Source organism: Gracilinanus agilis, chromosome 1, assembly GCF_016433145.1.
Source record: "Gracilinanus agilis isolate LMUSP501 chromosome 1, AgileGrace, whole genome shotgun sequence".
In the NCBI taxonomy this organism is placed as follows: domain Eukaryota; kingdom Metazoa; phylum Chordata; class Mammalia; order Didelphimorphia; family Didelphidae; genus Gracilinanus; species Gracilinanus agilis.
The window spans coordinates 37,013,285-37,018,439 of NC_058130.1; the positions used below are offsets into that span (position 1 = coordinate 37,013,285).

Sequence of the window (5,155 nt, forward strand, 5' to 3'; positions counted from 1 at the left end):
GAATAGAGGGAGGGAGGAAGGAAGGAAGGAAGGAAGGAAGGAAGGAAGGAAGGAAGGGAGGGAGGGAGGGAGGAAAAGAAGGGAGGGAGGAAAAGGAAGGGAAAGGAAGAAAAGGGAAGGGAAGGGAAGGGAAGAAGGGAGGAAAGAAATGGGTATTTATTAAGCACCTACTATGTGCCAGGCACTATGCTAAGTGCTTTAACAAATATTATTTCATTTGATTCTCACAACAACCCTAGGAGGGAGGTGCTCTTATCACCCCCATTTTAAAGTTGGGGAAACTGAGACAAACAGAAATTAAATATCTTGCTCAGGGTCACACAGGTAGTATCTGAGTGAACGCAGTTCTTTCCAGGCCAAATGCTCTCACCTTGCTTTTTCTCTCTTAAGGTCTAGATAAGTCACGGGATGCAAATGCCAGAAGCCCTTACAATCCCAATCTGGGAGGAAGGAGGAAGAAGGGCTGGGACAAGCTGAAGACAGGAAATCCAAAGATAAACTTGTCAACTTGGCAATCTTGCNAGGAAGGAAGGAAGGAAGGAAGGGAGGGAGGGAGGGAGGAAAACAGGTCTTTTCCCCTCAAAAAGCAAAGAAATTTGGTAACAAACAACGATAAAGTCTATATCTCCAGTATCTCCCCAGGGACAGTTTTAAAATTATCAGGCAAATCTTTACTTCAACTTCTAAAAATGAAAACTATTTGCATCAAATATTAAGAAGCCAAAATTCAAAATATTATTTATTCTGATTGAATTTTATAAATGAAGCTATTACATCTGACAAGATGAAAAGGTAAGAAAAAGGACTAAGTAAAAGCTTTAAAAAAAAAAAAAAACAAACAAACACTACCACCTGAGCAAATCTAGTCCTGCCTTTTTTATACCCTTTCTCAGCCATATAAAAACATGTTGAGCTGAGCACCTTGAAGTTGCAATTAAGTTGTAGTAATTTAAGATTATCAGGAGAGCAAAGGGCAATAGGGGCTCCTCAGAAGACCCTTCTACCACTTAATGCTAGTCAGGCCCAGGGTTAAATGGGCATATTTAATGTAAGTGTCTTAAAGTAACAGATTCATAAACAAAATATATGCTATTTTCCGAAATCCTCTAATCTATTTAAATTTTATGAGCATATGTCTAAAATTGTTTTTAAAGGACAGAACTATGATCATGTCCTGTAAATATTCTGAGATACTCACTGAAATATAATCCACATCTTAACACACATTTTCTGTACCTTACACACTTCCTTATGGTGAATACCCTTTCAAAAATCACTTGACTTTCATGAGTAAAAGTGGAAACAAAATAACTGCAACAACTACCCTTCTTAAAAAGATAACTGAGTTCAGTATAAGTTGGCCTCTTTGTTCTATTTCCCTTTCACTCTTCCTTTAATATTATAGGATATACCACTGCATAAATGTTTATTTATTTCTAAAATATCAAAGTTGTGCTGCTCATTCTAAATCTATTGAAAGCAGGCGTATGTTCCAAGCCAGCACAAGAATAAATAAACTACAAGTTTAGGGTAAAGATTTTTCACAGGAAGGAATAAAGGAGAAGTTACCCTGGAAAAGCAGGCCTGACAGGACCAATATTAAATAAGGTAACTTTTGGCTATTGTAGGTACAAATGATTTAACTAGAACAAGTTTATAGCTTTTAAAAAACATTACATATTACACCAAATGGCTTAATGGCATACATGCTATGTTTAACACACATTCTTAATTATACAATAAAAGGTGTATGCAATAAAAAGCTGCAGACTTTGCAATAGGTTGCTCCTGATGGTTGGGAGACTCTGGCTTATTAAAAACAACAACAACAACAACAACAACAAATAAAGTACTCATTGTGAGCTCTGTGTTGCTAATTAAAAGTATAACACCTAAATTACAAGGTTTTTAAAAATTCTTCTCTGCGTATTTACTTACTTTGTTTGCTATTTAACGTGATATAGGCTGAGCTAACTGAAAATGACATTTTATTTAATTTTAGGGCGGTTTATGGCAAGAAATGATAAAACAGTTTACACTGCAGGACAGAAAAGAAATGCAAAATCTTTTCTTTAAGTGTCCAGCAAAATAAACAATATAAATCTTAAGTTGTCAGGTTAAATTGCTAGGGTTTTTTGCATTATGTTTTGTCAAACCTGTGAAAACAAAATGCTACAGTAATTCCTGTTACTACTTCCTTTAAAAATGTGAGGCAGTTTACATTTCCTTGTCTACAAGCAAAGACAAGTTGCAAAGAATTTGAATAAAAGTTGCAAAGTGGTCATGCTTAATGACATGCTGAGAAGTCAATATAGTCGATTTTGAAATTTTTACTTTGCCTTTTAAAAAAAAAAAGTCAAGAACTTACCAACCCCAAAGTGCTTCAGCATGAAATGCTTCTGTTAAACATCAGTTTTGCACTCCCACATCAAATGCCCCCACCCGTCCCCGAACAATACAGAGCTTTTTTTTTCAAACTGGAGATGAGAGAATTTTAGTAAACTCTAATTGGGGAGTGCAATTTTGGTGAAAGGCAAGAATTCCACTCTGTGGTTCTGAGCAGCTCAACTCCTATCAGACTGCAAAGATCCCCTCTGCTGTTTCTGGGTGGAGTTCAGAGCACCAGAGTCCTAGGCCATTTTAAAAATTAACTTGTTTAGCCACTCAGAAAGCTAAAGAAATAAAAATAACGACTAAAAAGACTAGAGATCTTTCTCTCCAAGTTAACCTTCGGTTGCCCAACAAAGATCAGCATTTGCAATGGTCCATTTCTGCATAAGTGAACAGAGAGCCTGGCTGCCTAATGGCACAGTACAGAGCTTTCCCTGAGGCCGCTCTTGACAACAACCCAGCAGCAGCTTTGTTTGATCTCCACTGCCTTCCTTAATCTGGGTTGTCAAGGTTCACTTGTTGAAGGCTGTTTACTTTACTTTCTTCCCCCCCCCCCCCAAAAAAAAAAGTGATTTTTTTTTTCCTCTCTCTCATACAATGACTAATCCAAAGACTAGGGAGAAAGAATGCTGCCAAGGCAAGATGTTAAAGCTACAATACCTTTTTTTTTTTTCAATGAGAGTTTAGCAGACACCTTGTGAATGGTAACTAGTTGAGTGGGTTTGTGTGTGTATGTATTTAATGCTGTGTAATTGTGATAATTCAAATAAAGAGATGAGGATGGGGGGGGGGAGAGTTAGGGGGAATATAAATTCTAATTTTTTGTAACCAGGAATCTATTCTTCTTGTCCTGAACTTAAAAAAAAAAAAAAAAAAAAGAAGAAAGAAAGAATGACTAGGTCTTCTCTGAGAGTTACAACTCCAGTGAAGGGGAAAAAAAAAAGTCATATAGCGTTTCTCTCACTAACAATGGAAATATCAATATTCTTTCTCAGTTATATATCCCATCATATGACCGGGAATCCCATCACCTTTTAAAAAGGCAGGTTACAAGGTTCAAGAAAAACTGGCCTCAGCGATGGGAAAAAACCAAAATTCAGAAAAGCAATCTGTAGGAGGCTATTCTCTTTTCTCAGAATTAGCAGCATGTCCTAAATGTCATTGTTGCTTTACTTATTCAGTTTCCCTGTTCAACATCAATTATCAAGAATAGGAATCACTAAATGTAAAGTGTATATGGTTTGCATGTTTGGGATCCCTCTGTAATGAATACAGTATGTACCGTGTGAACAGTGAATGTGTGTTTTTGAGATCTGCAGGCTTATTTTCATGGCAGGCAAAAGAAATGAAGTCCTACCAGGATACCTGGGAGGGAAAATCAGCTCACCTCTAATTCTTCAAAGTGGATTTCAGAAGCACACAAATAATCAAAGGACATGGTTAGATTAATTTCATCCTTCAGTATAGGGAAGGTTTGTGGGGGGAGAGGGCATAGTTTCATTTCAATCTTTCTGGATGAGCAAAAGAAAAAAGAAATTTAGTAAAATGAGCACGGACTAAATCAATACACTTTGTAATCAGCCCAGCAATGGCATTTGAACACAATGAGTTGGAAATAATTAATAGTTATGAGGGGAGTGAGGGGGTAAGAAGAGGGGGAGAAATGTCACCATATTTTATAGCAGTACTTATACTATAGGGCTAAACTTTGCTCTCGGATTTGCTTCTTTTCAAAAAGGAAAAATTCCATTTTTGAAACAACTCCCCTCTGAAGAAAGAGTCCTTTGCTGTCTCCCCCGGACCTTATCACTAAATGAACCCAGAGGAGTAAAGTCTGTGGCTTTGGCAAGAAAACACTCTCTCTTCCCCAACCTTGCTCTCAGCTTTTCCAACTGCACGCACAGGCAGACACATAGACAGCCAGACTGACAGACAGACAGACACACACTCACACACACACACAATCCTCCTTTCCTCCTTCTCCTAGGCTCCCACAATCCTTCGATCCGAAACGCCTTAGTCTCTGCCGTGTCCTCCACTTACCCGGAACAGAGAGACGGGTCAGCCGAGCTCTTAGCTTGCCCACTCTGAAGCTAGTAGAGCCCGCACGACCATCTCCTCCCTAGCACCATCTGCTGCCGCTGTTGCTGCTGCTGCTGCTGCCGCCGCTGCTGGGTCTGCTGCTGGGACTGCTGCTGCGGCTGCGGCGGCTGGTGGCTGCCTCCCGCGCTCGCCTGGTTATTTCCTCCTGCAGACAAACTTTCGGCTCAATGGTCGGCCGGAGACCTGAGCTGCTTGCAACAAGTCTCCAGAATACAGGTTTGGGAAAGGGGAGAGAGGGGTCGGAAGGGAAGAAATAATGGGAAAATATCCAAGGTGTCTCTCTCTGTGTGTGTGTGTGTGTGTGTGTGTGTGTGTGTGTGTGTGTGTGTGTGTGTGTGTTTAGGAGTGAGCCCGAGAAAGAGTGGGAGACAGACGCCTCGGATCTCCCTAGTAAGAGGAATCGGGATCTGATCGGGATCTGGAAACAGACCGAGGCAGGGGACTCTCAGAAAAGTCTCCCTCCCCCGCCCTGCTCTCACAGAGTTGCGACCACAACAACAACAAAAAGGGGGGAGAAATAGAAAAAATAAGGAGTGGGTGTGTAAAGCAGTCCCAGGCTCAAGATCTGAAGTTTCCACGGTTTATTTAGTCCTGATTCTCCAAAGGAGGCCAGGGGAAAGGGGGGGGGGACTGAAGGGGGGGAGACGACGGATGAGGGGAG

At 40.3% G+C, this 5,155-nt stretch overlaps 1 long non-coding RNA gene across 1 annotated transcript in view; it reads right to left on the bottom strand.

Annotated features, from left to right (window-relative positions):
* Positions 1-4,503, bottom strand: part of LOC123235487 — a 262,757-nt gene extending 258,254 nt beyond the window's left edge. The window contains exon 1 of the long non-coding RNA XR_006505387.1: positions 4,435-4,503. This is a non-coding gene — a long non-coding RNA (uncharacterized LOC123235487). The remainder of the gene's footprint in view (positions 1-4,434) is intronic.
* Between the last annotated feature and the right edge of the window lie 652 nt (positions 4,504-5,155).